Here is a 19149-nt window from a genome sequence, read left to right as displayed (position 1 = left end):
ACCTGAGCTAAGTCTATAATTGAGAAGTGGAGTTAATCAAGCAAAAGGCAGGAGGCATTCTATGAACAAGATACAAGGTCGAGAAAGAAGCAGTTTGGAGTTGCTGGAGGTGAAAATGTTTCGTGTATGGAGGTGGGAGGCGACGCTGGAGAGGATCTCGGGGCAAGCAGGGAAAGGACCTGGTCAGACTGGAGTGTGAAATACATCTTGCTGGTACCTGAGAGGACGGTGAATTTGATGGGATAAGAGTGGAAGCCCGGGTACCCATTAGAGAGGATAAAGGCCTGGACCGGGTGCCGTGGAGAGGACCACGTGCATTTGAGAAACAATTGACGCTTAACTGGACAATCCAGGGTGACACAGTTTTTTTTCCTTGGTCCACTGTGAGGCTGGCAGGGCAGACATCTCCCTGGACTTCAACCAGATGTCATCACCCAGGTGGCTCTCCTCCCTTCTGAGCTGGAGCTGGAACTCCCGAAGGGCAGGACCTACCCTCCGACTCCAACTCTGCCATGGCAACTAGCAGCGATGCACAGTCTGTGTCTCCAAATGCTGGCTGAATGAATGGTGCTGTGATCAGACAGGGAACGTAATGAAAAGCGGTGGGAAATACTCTCAGCAACTGCAGGTCGAAGGCATGCAGGACCCCAACCACTGTTCATCATCCTCGAAGTTAAAGCCCCTACGCGCTCCTCCACACGAAGCCCCCCTCCCTCCACAGCTTTCACTGAGAGTCAGAAAGTGCTGCCAGCTGCAATGAATGCAGCCTCAGCAGCTGTAGGAAACCTCCTTACCAGTTTCAGGGCCCTGCTTTCCAACCAAAAAATCATGGAGCCGTGCTTGGAACACCTGAACTGTGTTCCGATTGGAGCAGATTCTGCAGAAGACGGGCGTGTGTATGGCCCTTGGGATGCACAGACAGGAGGGTGGCACAGAGAGACTCGCCCACATTCAGCAGTTTTGTGTATTGGGGAGGCAGGAATCCGAGGAAAGAGGCCTTTCTCATTGAACTCTCCACGTTGTCTGTGTTGTGCTGGGAGATTCCCACGGCTGCCTCTCCTGGCCCATAGCTTCCTCTGTCATCTTCCCAGTACTCACTCCCAGCAGGTCTGGGATAAATAAAAGGCCAGCATACAAGGTAGAAGGGTGGGCTCTGGTCTCAGCTCGAATTCCATCTCCTCCACTCCTACTAGCTGTGTGACCTTAGCGAAGTTAAGTGACTCATTCAGCCTCAGGAAACGTCAGTTTCCTCCTCTGTAGATTGGGTATATATTGGAGTTATTGTGAAGTTTGAATGAGTTAATGCCTGTTTAAGCACTTAGAACAGTGTTTGGTATATAGTAAGCCTTCAGTAAATATTATTATTAGTATCGCCAGAGTCCTTTTTGCTATACTTGTCATGGCTGTTCTTCCAGCTCCTCTACCAGCTGATCAACCCACGTTGCTGTTTTAGGATCCCGCGAAGTCTTCCCTCGGTCCCTTCCTTTGTTTTAAGCCCTGGATACTTAGGAAGAGAACCATTGACGCTGTAATCACTGAATCACTCTTCTAGGGGCAAGAAAACATACTTCGTTCAGAAGCAAAGACGCACTTTTGACTGAAGATGAGGACACTCTTGTAGAGAATTGGCTAGGATATAGAATCATAGGATATTACAGCTGGAAGATATCTTGCAGATACTAGTTCAACCTGGCATCTTTTGGAGACCCAGGGAGATTGCGTTACTTGCATAATTAGTGGAAGATGGAGGGCGGGAGCCCAGGTCCATACCTTGTTTCTCCAGATCATCACTGTTCTGCTGCCCCCAACTTTTCTCTTGCCCCCCTATACCTTCAGGCCATCCGAGTCCTTTTGGTCTTTGCTTTCCCCTCTCCCATCTCTACTTCTGGTCAAGCCTCCTCTTGCCTAGTCCAAACCGTACCAGTGGTCTGTCCTTGTATCAGTTAGGGTTCACCCAGAGAGACAAGCACAGTAGGAGATACGGAGTGGGGATTTATTGCAAGGGATTGGCTTACGAGTTTGCAGGGGTCAGCAAGGCAGCGCGCAGTCCACAGTGCGGCCGTCAGGAAGGGCTGACGCTCCAGCCCACAGGCAGAACTTCTTCCGGGAAAATTCAACTGATTGAATCAGGCCCACTCAGATTGTCTCCCATTATCTCCTTTACTTAAAGTCAGCTGGTTGTGGACAATTAATTGCGATGACAAAATACCTTCAGAGAAACACCAATGTTTGATTGAATAACTGGATTCCGTGGCCTACCCAAGTTGAAACATAAAACCAACCCCACAAGCCCCTGGTGGTCACACTGACTCTCCTCCTTCCAGCCTGTCAGACACACTTCTACCATTGGAATCTTCCAAAAACTGTACCTTGCCCTCCTTTTCAAAGTTTTCCGTGGCGGTCCATGCGTTACCAGAAAAAGCCCAACTGTATCCCCCACTTAAACCCTGCAGTCTAGTCAAACCAGTCTCCTTGTTCTCTGAACAATAACCATCTCTCTGGCTTTCCTTCGTCCTATCGCTTCCCACAGCCCAAGCCACCCCCTCTCTTCTAGGCCATTCGTTTGGTTCCTGCCCTAAAGTTCCCCCACCCAGGCCCCTCGCAACCTCAACCACCGCAGGCAGTGCCTCCCCGCCTCCCCCCCCCCCCCCCCTTGCACCCACCTTGCCTTCCATCGGTCCCTCCTGCGCCCCAGGCATGCATTCTCGGCATCCCTCCCTCGCTGCTTAGCCAAACAGGCAGGAGAGATTAATTCAGGCCTGGTGGGGAGAGGGGGAGAGAGGCAGTGTTAATGCTCCTCCCCCCCACCAGTCAGTCTGCTGGTCAAACTCTAACAAATTGCTCCTGAGATCTTCTTACTAAAGCGGAAGATTGGGTCTAGGTTATTATAAATGGCAACTGAAACAATTTTCTGTTTCTTTTCATTTCCCCTGCCCACCACATCCGCCCCACACCTTTCAGTCAAGAGAAGTTCTTAGTTCTTGATACCTCTTTTCAATCAAGTTGACATGCCTTGGACCTAAGGAAATTCAGAATCCAGATGAGATGCAAGACACTGAAGAAGCCAAAACAGAAAACAGATCCCTGACACCAGGGAGGCCCCCTTCTAATGTTTTAAAGAGATTCTCCAATGAGTTCTGCTGAATGTAATCTACACCAAATCTTGCCAAGCAACATGCCGGTGTCAGAACAGTATAGAATGAAGTGTCTGCCCACCTAGGTTTGCAGGCAAATCTCTGGCAAGTCTGGTGTCACTTAATTTCCTTTATAGACATGGGCCTCTCTGTACCTCAGTTTCATCATTTGTGAAATGGGGATAATAACTATTTATCCTCGATAAAACCTATCTCCTGGGTTTGTTGTAAGGATTCACTGGGTCTATGGAAAGCGTTTAGAAAGCCTGGAATGTGGAAAGAGCCTGGGACATCTTAGCTGCTACTGTTGTTAGCTGTTACAGGGCAAACCGAGCCACTGTGTCTCCTGTGCACGTGACAGCGGGAGGCGAAGGTGACAAAACTTTATAAAGTCTCCCATTCCACTGTTGGGGACTTGCACTCTGAGCCTGTGGCTCTGCACCTGGATCAGGAAACAGCTCTAGCAATGAGGTGGGCACCGCCTTCTACCTTGTTGTGTCATTAGTCAGTCACTTAGAAGTCAAGAAGCCCTGCCTTCCAACGGGTGCAAATTTAACCCTATTTGAACAAATGTTTGTTGATCATTTCACATGTTCCATATAGTGTGCTGGGTACTGGGGATGCTGAGAGAAGATGTGGCCCAGGTCCTCAGGAGCTTACGAGGGAGATGACTAATGTGGAAACCTTCAAGCAGACCTCAAGGCAGCATGGTGTGTCGTGAACATGGACAGTCAGGGCTGTCACGGAGTCATTCCTGAGCAATGTGCCAGGAAACTGGGCTTTGGTGGAGAATGAAAGAGAGACCATGGCTGCTCATCCTTGTGTCCCTGCCTAGCACAGTGCCTGGTACAGAACAAATGCTCAAAAGATCTTTGTAAATGACTAGCTGTAACTGAGGGTCTTGAGGAAAGCTTCATGAAGGAGGTACCCTGGGTTTCAAGCTTTGACGGTACAGTCAGATTTTGAGAGGGGAAAAAGATGGGAATGGATAAACAAAGTGTGCTCTATCCACTCAATGGAATATTATTCAGCCTTAAAAAGGAAGGAAACTCTGACCCACGCTACAACATGGATGAAACTCGAGGACATTATGACAGTCACAAACAACAAATCTTGTATGCTTCACTTACTTAAGGCACCCTTAGCATCAAATTCTTAGAGACAGAAAGTAGAATGACAGGTGTCAGGGGCTGGGGGTGGGAGCTGTCATTCAATGGGGACAGAGTTTCCATTTTGGAAGATGAAAAAGTTTTGGAGACTGGTTGCACATAGATGTGAATGTACTTAACACTGCTGAACCGTACTCTTAAAAGTAAAGATGGCAAATTTTATGTTATGAGTATTCTAGCACAATTTCAAAGAAAAAAAAGATGGGGAAGGAAGCTGCAAGAACAAAGGTGTTAGGGAAGGGAAAGAGGCAGAGTGTAGGATGTGTCCAAGGAAGGGACAGTTGACTGATAGGGTCGGAACTTAAAGTACAAGGAGGGAGGGCCATAGTAGGAGATGAGGCCAGATGGGGGCCCAATGGGCCTTGAACACCACACCGAGGAGCGTGGAGCTTAAAATCGGGGCTTTGATTTCGTATATGGCTGAGGTGGGTCTTCCAATATTCTCTTCGTCCTTGGCTTCTATGAAATCATCATAGGTACTCTGCAGGCCAGTGTGCCAAGCTGTTATCCCAGTTAACAGTTGGCGAACCCAACCTCTTCTGCTAAGCAGACCCCAAGGCTTACCTCCCCTGGGCCAGACAGAGCCCACTGCACCTGGGTGCCTCTGGGTGCTTCCTTTGCTGCCTCTGGTTTGGATTGATCCTTCCTGGGGTGTTCAAGCTCCAGCTGCACTAATGGAAGCTAATGAGATCCCAGCCTGATTAGCTCAACTTCTTTCCAATTGAATATTCGTAAGCAACCTGCGTGCTGCAAGCTCCATCTTAGCAAATCACTGGCTCTGCATCAGAAGCTACTTGGATTCCCTGCCCCCGCCCCCACCCGTCGACTTCCTCCCAGGGTGCAGGCTCCACGGGGGAGTGCGATGGCCTTGTGATAGAGTTCACTGGTAGGGGCTGCCTCATTTTGCTTCATAGGCTGGGCTCTTCTCGGTCTCAGACAAAAGGCTTACTTGTTGAAAGTAGAAATGAGTTGGTCTGTGACGTTTTGGAGTTCATTTCATTTTATTTTTTTAAGTGTCTGCATGTCATGGGGACATCCATGCAATGCTGACTTCTAGATGAAGCTGTGAAGCAGATGGCCACAAGGCAGACCTCTTGATGTAGCTCTGTTATTTATTTAACATGAGATTTTTAAGCTTCTGTTATCTTCTCTACATCTCAGATTTTTCATCTTTAAAATAAGTGTAATAAACCCTTTCTTGCTTTCTAAGGATATTGAGAAGATGAGTGGAGTAGAGATGATGACATACTTTGAAATCTGAATAACAGGATGAATATATATGCTATGCATTCTCCAAGAATGCTGGAACTAAACGTTCACCAGTGAGGGTATATTTTGTACGCTCCTTATCTCTACATTTACCAAAATGAAAACAGAAGGAGAAAATTCTTGTTCTGAGGTTGAAGAGATGCCTCGAGTGGTCCTTCATTAAAGCCAGGCCAGCTCTCTTCTTGGGCCACAGTGCTGAAGGCAGTTGAACTCCTTTGATGCCCTTCTATTTTGCTGCCCAGCATCTGAGAAAGGAACTTGATAAGAAGAAATTCAGAAATCTCAACTATTCCTTCTACTATTTCTGCACCCACACCATCCCGCTTTAACCAACTGTTTATGATGGTACAGCCGAAACTGTATCTTCTCCCTGGGACATGGAGAGGCTCCCTCCTTAATTATAACAGCAGCAAGAACAAAATGCCTCAGCCTTGGTCACCTCAAGAGTTCAACCACACGGGCCCCACATCGTAGAAAATATTGGAGAAGATGTTTGGGGTAACAACAAAGAGTTTGCCCCATCCTTGGTCAATTAAACATGGACTGTGCACCACGCACCATGGGGCAGCTGAAATTCAGGCCATGGACAACCCCTGTTTCAAATAGTTCTCACAAATAGCTCTCCTCTTGCACCTCCACGACTTCCTGTTCATCTCTGTGGCTCACTGTTCTCTGGTTCAATATATTGCCTTAAACATGTACAAAATGAGACAAGTTGAGAGAGAAGCTCATCAGAAATACTTCAGTATTTGATATTGGTTGCAAGCTTCTCAGTTTGGTAACCTACTTCCACCTCCCTCTTTGGTTCTGGACTCTGCATCCCATTGGAATCAACACTATAAACTCCCCCAACTTAGGATTCTCCTGTAGCTTTGGACAAAAGATTTGTCACATCAGTCTTGGGTTCAAGGACTCTACTGACCAGACCAGCTCCTGGCCCATCGTCTGGGCTTCTGATTTTGGTTCTGCTATAGAACTTGGCCCCGACCATGAGCGTTTCTGCGATAAGTGATGGGGAGCAAGTGGCAGCGAGAAGTGTGTAGCCTTTGGCATGTAGTGGGAGCCTCATGCACTGTGGAGGCTACAAACTGGGATTCTTTCTGACCGCATTAGGGCGTTAAACCAAAATGTGTGTGTGTGTGTGCGCACGTGCATGCACGCGCGCATATACCACTTAGGATACTTTAAAAGTAGCCCAAATGTTCACTATAAAATTTTGGACTACTCAGATTTTTTAGAAAGAAAGAAAGGAAGGATGAAAGGAAGGAAAGAAGGTAGGAAGAAGGAAGGAATTAAATACCCTTCCTCTCACACTAAAAGATGACTAGTAGTTGTAATATCTTGGTATAAATTCATCTGAACTTTTATATCTACAAATCATATCTTAGTTTATATACTTGTTTATATATTTTTTTTCATGTCATTGTACATCTATTCATGCCATCAAACACTTCCCTATCATTTTTAACAGCTGAATGGTATGCCATGGGATTATGACTCTACCAGACTTCATTTCACCAATCTCCTTTTGTGGGACATTGGGTTATTTCTGTGGCTTTTTTCCTTTCACTATTATAAATAATTTGGTGTCAGGAAAACTTATACCTAAATCTTTGACTGTATTTTTAATTCCTCAGGATGAAATCCTAGAAGAAGAATTAGTAGGTCAAAGGGTATTCACTCTTTCAAAGTTTTTGATATTCATTGCCCAGTTGGCTCCGCAAAGTTACACCAATTTCTATTCCCATGCCTTCAACCCTTCACCAACACTGGGTATTATAATTTGTTAAGATAATTATCAAGTTGATAGGCTAAACGTTTTATCTCTCTCTTTGATTATGAATTAAGTTGTATTTGTATTTTCAGATGCTTGTTGGTCATTTGTATTTATTTAGTGATTTTTCTGTTCATTGTTGACCATTTTTTCTAATCAGATTTTTTTCTTATTGATTGGTCAGAGTTTTTTAATACATTAAGGACATTGTCCCCTCCGTCATATATGTTGCAAATATTTCTGTCTCCTTTTGTTTGCTTTTTACTATTTTTATGGTGATGTTTTGTTTGGGGGCTTTCTTTGGTGTAGACAGGTTGTACATTTTTGCGTGCTCTAACCTATCACTAGTCTTCCTTTCTGAGTTCTATTTTGATACTGTTATTGGGAAGGCCTTTCCCACTCACGAGAGCATTTTTCCCCATTTAGTTTGACTCTGAATTCTAGGAACATAATGCTTCCAGCTGTTTTATCTCCAGAACCCCGGACTTCAGGGGTGCACTGCCTCGGAAAGACTCACAGTGGAAAAGCGGGGAGAACATCGGAAATGTAGGTCTGAGCACAGACCCCGCAGCTGACAGACTCTCCAAGGGCTGGGAAAGGACTTTACGTCTGTTCCAGCCTCCCGGCGACAGTCTGATGAGTCCAGACTCACTTGAACATTCCTAGTTATCTCACCCAGGGATTTTACTTCTTGTTGAAATCTTTAGAAAAGTTCCCTGGGTTCAGAATAACGTCAGCATCTTCCTAAGCGTCCCTCTCCCAGGAGCCCTCAGTGCCACAAAACCGTGTGACCTGTGCTTGACATGTCCACCCCATGCAGGGGCAGAGGTCACCCTGGCAATTTAGGTGGGAGAGAGAGGGGAGGGATTGACCTCCCCACCTGGATGAGGGCGGGGCTCCGCCATCAGGAACGGGGACACAGATGGCAAGGCTGTGTGCTATTCGTGCCCAGACTATGACACCTCTGCCAGCGTTTGAAAATGCTGTTCTTTCCTGGGGGGGTGTGTGTGTGCAAGCACACGTATATATCCCCACTCACACAAGCTTGCACACACACATTCTATTCTTCTTCTTAAGTCTTCTGCTTCTTAATTCTAAGTGGGAAGAACTGTCTCCGTAATTTTGAAGAGAGGGGAGGGGGAGGGAAGCAAATCAAACCTTCGGTAGAAATAGTAAGAAAAAGATGTGCATTGAGCATGTGCAGAGTAATTTTTCTTCTGCATGCTTTATTAAAGAATTATATGACATAATTACACGTTATAATGTCTTTACACATATTTATGGTAATTACGTCAATGCACATTTGATGTTCTATAATTACAGTAAATACACAACAATCCCGACAAACCGCTTGATCAAGAATTCAGATTCCATAAGTGAAGATGGGGAGAAAAGACATTAACTCTTCTGCTTCCTGGTGGCCCTGCACCCAATTATTCCCCCTGCTTTTCCTGCCAGTTCTGGAGGTTCTTTTCGTCCCTGGGTGTCATCAAGGCACAACTACATTTACTCCCACCAGGGATGTTTCTGAGACTCGTGCCTACAGCAACATCACTTATTTCTTTCCTAGTTTCCCTACAACTGCCGTTGCAGTGTGTGCTGATTGTGTAGCAGGAGTGGGTGCCAGGCCCTGAAAGAGCCCCAGAGGCAGGGAGGTAGTGAACATGTGTTTGGCGAGTCCCCAGCGAAGAGAACGGTCCTGAGAGATGTGGGGAAACACAAAGCAAGTTGCCCATCAGGATCCACGTCCTGAAATCAGAGCCTCATGGGCGGAAACAGCGGTGAGAATGAATTCCACAGAAGCAGTGCCTTATTAATAGGCTACTGCTGATCTCTAAACCGTTTTGTAACTCGGTAAATTCCTGCAGGGCGGGACCAGGTCCAGCTCTCTGGCACCTGGAATCATGCACTGGGATGTTCAGAGTGAGGCTCTGACACCACCTGTCTGTGTATGGCCCTGCATGCACTGATTATGTTGGATGGATAACTTTAATCTCGTATGTAGATATTCTCTCTGGATCCTGGGGCTGGGGGGTTTTGTTGTTCTTATTAACTAGGACCCGTGGCAGTTTATCAAAAACAATTAGTGACTGGTGCAATTATTGTCTCAACCAAGAGGCAGCTTCTGTGATCTGTTCCTCTATGGGTCCCAATCTTTCCTAAATCTGGAGGAAGTGTTTCTTTACCTTTGCCCTGATGAGATAAAAGCCGTTCAGATAAGAACCATCCGCAGATTCAGACCATCACTCATTTAGTCCAGAGAAGGAGCACAGGCCTCCTGGAGGCAACAGAAGAAGCTGAGTCCAGGATTAGGACTCCAAATCCCCAAAGGGACGTAACAACAGCTCTCCATGCTGGGTTTCCTCCAGTGGAAGGAATTTACTGTGAGGCAAGTCGTAGAGTTGAAAGAACACAGGCCTGGAGGTGGGTGACCCCCTCTCTGGGGAGAAGGGCACCTTCCCACCTACTTCAGGGGCCTTGAGTTAATAAATGTTGAGGAGTTTGAAACGTTGAAAGCTTTAAATAAATGTAAGGCATTTGCAGGCAACTCTCCAGTGCCCAGTGTTGACCTGCCCTAGGATGGAAGCAGGAGTAACACTCCCGTTTGCATCCACCTCTGTGACGCGGCGAAACTAATTATCCCTGAAACAGGTGATCTTGAAGGGACAGTCCACTGATCCGCACAGGTGGAAGAAAGAAATCCGTGACGCTGGTTCAGACCAGCGTGGGGAAGGGTTGAAGTGAGGGCTGAGTAATGATTCATCAAAGTAGCACCTCTGTTGGCTAATACAATTCTTAGTCGTGGAGTCTCCAGGCTCCATACCTGCGGAAATCGAAGCAATTACAGATTTAAAGGAAGCTGGAATCCTTAGTGTGGAAAAGGCTTGTTTTAGCCAAGGATAGGGGCTAAGACAGGTGACCTGTGACTCCCGCAGTGATGAAAGCACCTTGCAGCCTGCCGGCTTCTCGGGCCAGTACCTGCTGTGGCCTGAGAGAGGCATCGCATGGCTCCTTTTTTTGAAGGCGCACCACACTCTTCACATAGTGCCAGGATTGCAAACGGATGCAGCGCAGTAGAAATGAACACATCAACACACGCATCTCAGCATTTTGCATTTTTCAAAAACGTTGCCATCATCTTTCAGTCTTCTTTTTTTCTTTCTTTTTTAATTGTTAATTGCTCAGGACCTGGTAAATTTAGACGGATGCCTCATCCATGTATTTAAACATGTGAGGAAGTGAAATGGAAACAGATGTAGCGTTTTCTTTCTTTATTATTTTTTTTTTCTTCTTAGTGAGGACTTTGCACGGCCAGGAACCATAATTCGTATTTTCTTCACACTCACAAAAGACTGTGCTGGAACAAGGTTGTGTTGGGAAACAGATTTTTCTAGGCTCTTTCTGGCTGGGCGTGCTGAGCTATGTTTTTAACTGCCGTTCATTTACCAATTACTAGAGAAGGTGGGCTCGCAGGGAAAGTAGACCAAGGCTTGCTCCCGTTTACCTGGGTTCAGAAAAGAAATTGGGAGGTTTGTGCTCCTCCCAAGTTCTTTGAAGGTGGGAAGGAGCGGGCACCGACAAGATTCGTTCATGTAATCAGAGCAAGGCAATTTCACAAAAGCAATTTCTTGCCTCAGAACAACAGGTAGGAGAAAGGGAAGAAAAAACTCAGCTCTTCTACTTTCTAAGGGTTGATGCTTTGGAGGCGGAGGGCAGGAGTGTGAAATTAAATATTCGGAAGAGAAATCAGCAAGAGGCAAAATCTCCAGCAACATTAAGTCTCAGTGACGGGATTGCCAATAGTCTGTTTCAGCCCCTCTCTCTCTCATTCCCTCTCCTCGTCCCCCGGCAGCATTTGGAAGTTCAATAACTCCCCTGGGGGCGCGTGCTCTCTTCTCCTCAGGTCTATATAACCCTGGGCTGCAGAGCTGCCAACTGTGGTCCCTGGGGATTGAAAATTAATTTCTTTCTCTGCCCCACGCAGCTGATCCCAGCTGGCCCGTGGCTCAGGCTGGAGCTGGGGTCAGATGAGAGAGACCACCAGGTGCCTGGAGTAAATGACCAGGGCCGTGGGCCCAGAAGGCTTCTAACAACACGGAAATGGCATTTTCCACTTAACTCAATTGCGGTGCACCTGGCTGTCTCTCCGCGCCAAGATTCAATTATCAAGGCCGAGGCATGTTCTCCCCCCCAGCCTCACCTGTGCTCTCTGGGAGCTGTGTGGTGTCCTCTTTTTCTGGCAGCTCTGGGCGATGGAATTCCAACAAGCAAGAAAGAGTGAGGATTTTTCTGCTCTTTGTCAGCCTCAGAGCTAACTCTGATGTGCAGTGGGTGGCACTGCGGAAGAGCACCGGAGTGCTCTGGCTGGGTGGCAAGTCACTTAACCTTCCTGAGCCTCAGTTTCCTCCTCTGTACAATCATAAAGTTATGCCAGATGACCTCCAGTCTCAGCATCTAGTTCTACAATCCCAAGGAGTACCTTTCACGCAGGGTCCCAAAGCACTTCCTTGACAGGCGTGTGTTCATTCTCAAAAATTACTGCAAAGAAACTGTAGTACAAAGTCATGAGTAAGGAGCATTTGGAGAACTGCTGCAGCTGAAACTCAAGCCAGACATTGGGGCTTCCAGCCCGGGGTCTTCTGCATCTCCTTCCACAGGAAGCCCAGTGGTCTCCATCAAGCCCTGCGTGTTGGAACTTACTCGAGGCACCTTGCAAGCCAGTCGTGGCTGGGAGGGAGGAAGTAGAGACTGTCACCCAGGGCATTCGTCTGGCATTGTCCCCAGGAGTTGCTTTCCTAGGTCCCCAGCCTTTCGCTCTTCAGTTGGTGAAGCTGTCAATGGAAACAGGATCCAAGTGTTGCTGATTCAATGAGGTTTGCCCAAATGCTGTTTCCTAAGAACTGTTGGATGCCCAAGATGCCTTCTGAGTCTGTTTTCTTTTTCCAACAAGCCCGTTTCTTTTCCTGGAAGTGGGACATGGCATGAAGCCGGTGGAATCTGAACCCGAGTCTATTCCAACTCCTTTCTAAACTTGGATCCCATTGCAATGAGAGGATTTGGGAACCTATCAGAGGCCCCTTCCTCCTACCCCTCCCCAAGGGTCCTGGGAAGCTGTGGCTGCTAGTAAGCACGGAAGGAGTGCAGTAACCTCCATGTTTATGAGCTAGGCATCACTCCAGACATCAGTGTATCACGTCATCTTCAAACAACATTGGGAGGAAGGGATTAGCACCTCCATTATGCAAATGAAGAACTAAGGCTAAAAGTAGTGAATGGCAGACTCCGTATTCAGACCCAGGCCCATAGCCCTTGCTCTTTCTAACATCACGCACACGCACACGCACACGCACACGCACACACACACACACACACACACACATGCTATGAAGATGTGCTCCTTTTTTAGACCAAGGAGAACCCCTCCTACATGGCACAGCTTTGAGTCACTTTGTTGGAAAGGCAGCCCCAAGCCCCGGGCCAGATCATAGCTTTGCTTCGCCATTCCTTATCTCCCTGGCTATTTGAACACAGCCTTCTTCTCTGGCTGCACTGTTCTCCCAGTGTGCTGGCTCCCTCCAGTGAGGAGGCCCTGGCTTTGCTCCTTTCTCTATGCTTCATCTCCTCCCACTGCTCAGCAGTCCCCTTTGTCTTGTTCTTCTAATTCTAAATGCTAGCCAGTGTGAACTAGCCCCATCATTCATCGATGTCACCAGTCGCCATCATTTTCTGTAGCTCCCATCCACCCGGACCCTAAGCAGGGGAGGCTTTGGAGTACGAAGAGCAATAACCCCAGCTTTATCACTCACCAGCCCGTGTCCTTGCGCCTACCACTTATCCTGTCCGAGCCACAGATCTCTTTGCCTTAGAAAGGGAAAATAATTCCTTTTTCTCTCACAGGGTTCTGGGGGATCCAATGAGTCAATACATGTGGATGTCCTTGGACTATAAAGCACCAAGTCAAACAAGTCCCTCTGTGCCCACTCCCCCACTGCGTCCACCCTAATACACTCTCTGTTTCTTCCCATCCAGCATTTATCAAATGGCCACATGTGCCATCTCCTTCTCAGGTCCTCTCTCCCAGCCCTAGCCACAAACTGGTTGCATCCCACGACAACTGAAGACAGACTAAAGCCACAGACATATGAACGGCTCAGCTTGGCTCCATGTGAAAGAAATCAGAAGTTGGGTTTTGACATCTTTTTTTTTTTTTTGCATAAAAAAGTAGATGTGAAGGGTGAAGAGTTCTAGTAACACCCAAGGCCAAGTAACACATTCAAGACAGCATGGCAAGTGACACATAGAATGTCAGAGAGCACGACAGCAGCACTGGGGACATGAATAGCATAATGCCACACATCAGCGTTGCCAGCACAGCCAGTATAACTTGGCAGTGGGCATGAAAATGCTGTCTGGGTCAGAAGATGCCAAGAAGAGCTGGTGCGTCATCATTAGCTCAAGCAACACTCAGATTCAACCTAGGCTGCTAATACCGACTTGTACGTACATCTCCCGCCCATCTTGCTGCTCTCTCATTGACCTCAGGCTAGTAGCCTTTCTCTCTCCTGCCCATGCAGTGGGGTTTCCACCATCACATCTACACTGTCAAGCTCCTTGAGAGCAAGGACCATGTCTTCAATCCCTTTGGTCTCCGCCAGGCCAGCAATATGTCTTGTAGGTAGAAGGCACTTAATATCTATTAGACAGTCAATAACCATAATCTATTTTTACTCAATGCCTCAACTTCTCCACTTGTAAAACAGGAGAATAATTCCAATCCTCTTCTAAAGGGTGGATAAGCAACTGGGATATCCATGGAGAATGTTGAAGCCATCAATAGAACTTCTTTGTGTTCATCTTCATTTCTGAGCATGACCTTACACATCCATTCCTGCCTGAAGTTGGCATGGTCCCAAGCACTGACTGGGAATTAAGATACTGCTGCTTTCCAGCTCTCTGCTGGTGGACTATATCAGGGTGAAAGGGAGGGAGAGATCTCCGCCTCTCTGGAGTGACGGCCAGAGCTTCTAGAAGAGATCAGTGACAAGGCAGTATACTTCTGTCTTTAATGGATAGTTCTTCAAAGGGAAACTATTCCATCCCCCCACAGTCCCACCTTTTTGCCAAACGGCTTTTTTCTTGGTGATACTCATCTTTTCTTCTCTAAAAACACAGCTGAGGAAAGCAAATTTATCCTTCCTGCTACCTGCCATTGCTACTACCACAAACCCAGTGTCCCCACCTTTGGGACCTCATCTCCTCCTTTCCACTTGCCTATTTTCCTCTGGCTACCAGGCGTTCAAGATTGATCTGTTTCTCACGGCTCCAGGTAGAATTTGACTGTGTGCATGGAAACAGCCAGGCAGAGCTGACAGCACTGTCAGACAGTGAGCACAGCTCTTGACGTACATTCATGGGCATGAGTGCACGCGTAGACACACACGCCCTCTTCTCTGAGCTCCCCCAGGATTCCCTCTCCATCCCCGCTTTGGCTGGTCCCACCTGCTCATCCTGCCCTGGTCGAGCCCCCTTCACCATCACGCTGCCCAGTCGCCCGTGCTCCACTCCAGGCAGGCAGACAGCCCTCCTTGCCTTCCCACTCCTCACAAATCCAGGACCGGGCGCCGGCGGAGCTCACCCTGTCGGGTAATGAGTTGAGAACTCACAGCCCCTCGTCTCTCTCTGGCTGGTGACTGACACAAATGGAATTCATCTTTAATCATCTGTTAACTCGTTGTCTATTATAGCTCTTTAATAGCACCATAGATATTCTTAATGAAGCATGATTTAAGGTATTTACAGCACATGGACCGACAGACATCACTCACAGTGTGCAGGTAATGAGGCATAAAACGGCTTTTGAATTCCCCCCAAAAGAGAAAGCGACAGGGGAAGAGAGAGAGAGAGAGAGAGAGAGAGCTTTAGCACTGGGGCAAAGAAAAAAAATTAAAAGCCTTGTGTTGTAAGGTTTGTTTTAACATGTTTAGGCATTTAAAGTCACTTCAGCTCTTTCAAGGCATTTGGCTCACAGAGTTCAGCAATCACCCCTGCTGAGACTGGAAGGCTTGGGTCCCGAGTTCTCCCACAGCCGCCTCAGACCCAGGCAGCCCTCCAGCGCATTTCAGGGGTCTGGGGTGGTGCTGAGCAGGGCTGCTCAGGGGGCCCTGAGTGCTCCTCCACAGGGAATGCAGGCCATCCGCTGGTTTCCTCCACTCATCCAGTGTTCCCTGACAGTGTCCCGGGGGCATCACTGTGTTAGAAGAAACAGTGGTGGGATGGGTGGTGGCCACTCCCACGGGGAAGGGGGTGGGGGCTGGCGTTGCCTTCCCACCCAGCAGACAGGCTGCCAGGGCTGGTGCCTCCGCTCTTGCGCTTGCTTAAAGGTAACGCCTGAGAGAAGCCAATGACATAGACCACCACCTCATCCAACCCTTCCTTCCGCCACTGAGGAGACCCAAAGTTATCCAGGTAGTTAGTGACCAAACCAGAACTAAAACCGAGGTCTCCTCTCCCCCAGGGACGGAGGCTCCTCTTACCGCACAGGAAAAATCTGTGGCGTGGGGGTTGTGGAGCAGGGAGGAGCATCACTCACAGGGGTAGAAGCAGTGTTACTTGTATCTGGAGGCCCAGTTCGCCAAGACTCCCTTCTGCAGGTCGTTTCCGCTGCTCTCCGTCTTTGCCTGCACACGCTGTCGGGACTCAGCCTGAACCTAAGGCGAGGGCTGGGCAGACGCTCTGTCTTTCCCGTCGTTTGCAGTAAATCTCCTTTCTGCAACTGACCAGTGTGGTCGACACCAACAGGGAACAGGAGCCCCAGACCCTGTGTGTTGCCCTCTCAGGAGGGAGCCGAGTTGGGATGCTCTGAATTGGTGCCACGCCTCCTAGCTGGCATTGATGGGTTTAGACCTAGGCTCTCTGCCACTCCAGCCTTCTCCTCTCCTAGAGAAAGAGGGCTGTGAGAATCGCAGCAAGGTAACTTCGGTTTCCTCTGGTCCAGCAGCCGAGCGAGAAGGTGGGCCTGGGGTGGAGTGGGGGACACAACGAGATTGCTCAGGATGCAATGATGAGGATGCCCATGTCGGCTTGACCAAGGTTACTGGATTCACTCCCAATCCAGGCTTCAGCGTTTTTAAAAGCAGTAGCCCCTAACTACCAAGAGCCCCATTTTACCTTTTCCACTCTGGAGAAGGTGGCACAGCGAAGAGAACAGACTGGTCCGGGTCACATGGGATCAGGACCCTCAGTCCCAGTGCTTCCCAGGCTGTTGCCTCTCCTGCTAAATCAGTCTGCCTCCTGAGTGTGTTGCCTCTTCCCACACCTCTGAGGGGCTGGTGACCATGAGAAGGTGACATTCTGAGGACACAGAGAGGAGAACAGGGTCCCCAGTGCCCCCCCAAGTGTGGAGGTCATGTAGGAGAAGGACATGGAGCTAACAAAGGGCATTCCTCCTGGCGTTTCTACCCCTTTCTATCCCAGCCTCTGCCATCCAAGCAAGAAAGGAAGAGCAGGGACTCTGTACATCTCAGGCCCTGTCAACCACCTCATTCATTCACGTCATTGCTTCATGCATTCATTCTATGCCTGGCCAGACATTGTGCCAAGTCCTGAGGATAACTGAGCAGCTTGCCCAGAGGTGCCCGCAGTCTGGGCAGAAGACAGATTCCTAAAGAAATGATGTCTGGGGTGGGGTGGGAGAGGGGGAGGTGCCTTATGGAGCATGAAAGCAGAAGGAATCTGGTGGAATAGCCATGATACGTAGGGTGGATTCTCAGCCTTAAGGATGGCAAAGCTTTTCCACCAGTAGCCCTCAGAGATGGACACAGAAGGGACCAGCTTTCTGATACCCCTATGCTCGTAGAATGGCAGGATTGGAGGAGGCCCGACAGCTTCCCCTACAACATCCCCACCTGTGATGGTGAACGTGCTCTGCCCGCCGACCCCACCCCCGCTCCCAGCAGCCCATTGCATGTCTGCTCCACATGACTCTTAGAAAGTTCTCCTTCAGCTCAAGTTGAAATCCATCCCTCTGTCGCTTTTACCAAGGAGCCGGCTTCTACCTTTCAAGAAGAAGGCTTATGTGGGGGATTCGTGAGGTCCAGTTAGCGACAGGAAGGCCGACAGAATTCCCTCTGCACTACTGTCCTCACTGCTGGACACTGGTCGTTTCAGCTCCTCATGAGTCTCACCCGCGTATGATCCTGACTCTACCTCCTCCTGCTACTGAACCCTGGTTCAAAGTGTGGAGGGCAGAGTAGAGTTGGCCCAGCCCAGGCTTCCTTGTGCCAGGGCATACGCTGGCTGGCTTATGGATTGCCTGCCCAGGTCCAGTACCCACCGTGGTCCAATCAACTAAGGAGGGAGAGCTGAGAGCAGAGAGGGAATCAGGATCAGGCTGCAGACACGCCGGCCTCCTGCGAGTGGGTTAGGGGCGCACCTCTAAAACCCCCGGGCCAGAAAGGACTTCTCTCTCTCTGAACCCCCCGGAGCCAGTGTTATCCCCATCAGAGCTAATTTTCTAAACAAAAAAGAAAAGAGAAAGTAGAATACAGTCAAGTGAAAAGGGAGAAAAATGCATGTGAAACTTTATTGGGGTACTTGAAATTTTCTAACCAGACAAAGCATTGTGATTTGGGATTTCCTTGTGGCATGGCCTCATCATAATTTACAGTGACTTCCTTTTCCCTCAGTTGAAAAATGCCAGTTTATAGCTGCGTAAGTGTCTGTGGAGAATTTCTGGAGCCTCGTCTTGGTTTTTCTTCTGTAATTATTTCAGGGACAATATGAGCACTAAAGTTAACGATCTCTGTAGGTTTGTTTTCTTTCCCAATCATGTCAGTAAGGATGCGGCCAGGAATCGGCACCTTTGTGCTTTCTAAGGAGGATTTGAGATAACTTGTTCTGAAGACGGAGAAACTGAGGCCCCCAAGAGTGAAGTGACTGTTAGAATTATTGCTTCAACGTGGTGATGGGAGAGCTGAGTGGAGAGGCACAGCCTGGCCCACGGCTCCTATGAGTGTCTTTTTTTTTTCTTTCATAATATCCTCACCCTTGATTCAGAATCTGGGCTCTTCAAACTTCCCAGAGAACTCAAGAGTGGCCCTTGTCATAAGCTAAAGTCATTACTTAAGAATGTTTCCGAAAAACACGTGTGTCTGGGAGTGAAGCCATGAAAAAGAGAAGGCTGCCGTTCAACCCCAAAACATCCACTTGAGACCAGGCCCGTTAAGGCCTCTTTTTTTCTCTTTTCTAGATGATTCTGTTCACGGATTAGCCACACAGCAGGTCATAAGCAATACCAGGTATGCCCCAGGTTCCCCTGGGCTGGTTTCTCTTGTCTTATTTCCTTCCATTAAGAAATGTTTTTAGCAAAGCATGTGTGTGACACTTAGATGGAGCCACCAGTTGCCTAGGAAACTGTCCATTCTCACACGTTTCTCTTCCTGATATCATTTGGATCCAGCTGCCTCGCCTGGCCTCCTCCCTTGGCTTTCCTTTGACACCCCCTCCCATTATGATGCCAACTAAGTGGCTCCTAATAAGGACAGGCTACGTAATTTGTGGGGCCCAGTGCAAAGTGAAAATGCAGGACCCCTAGTGGAGAAACTGTTGAGACTTTCGAGATGGCATCAGCAGAGCGTTAAAGCAGCCCCGCCCTTCTTCACGCTGCCCCGGGGCAAGCTGGGAGCAGCCCCGCATCTGGCGGCAGCAGAAAGGGCCCTACACACTAGGACCAGGGCTCTGTAGGGCTATTGGGATCTTGGCCTGGGGATAGAGACATACTCCTTCCACTTTATCGGAATAGCTT

General features: G+C 48.4%; 1 protein-coding gene and 1 long non-coding RNA gene across 2 annotated transcripts in view; one reads left to right on the top strand and one right to left on the bottom strand.

The window, feature by feature from the left end:
• Positions 1 to 19149, top strand: part of PEBP4 (phosphatidylethanolamine binding protein 4) — a 186343-nt gene that overhangs the window by 52871 nt on the left and 114323 nt on the right.
• LOC138923259 (uncharacterized) lies at positions 2 to 2860 on the bottom strand. The gene is made up of 2 exons (XR_011436650.1): positions 2664 to 2860; positions 2 to 2209 (listed from the first exon to the last, which is right to left on the bottom strand). It is a non-coding gene; the product is annotated as an uncharacterized lncRNA (long non-coding RNA).

This window comes from Equus caballus, chromosome 2 (genome assembly GCF_041296265.1).
Source record: "Equus caballus isolate H_3958 breed thoroughbred chromosome 2, TB-T2T, whole genome shotgun sequence".
In the NCBI taxonomy this organism is placed as follows: domain Eukaryota; kingdom Metazoa; phylum Chordata; class Mammalia; order Perissodactyla; family Equidae; genus Equus; species Equus caballus.
This window is presented reverse-complemented; position numbering and strand designations above follow the sequence as displayed.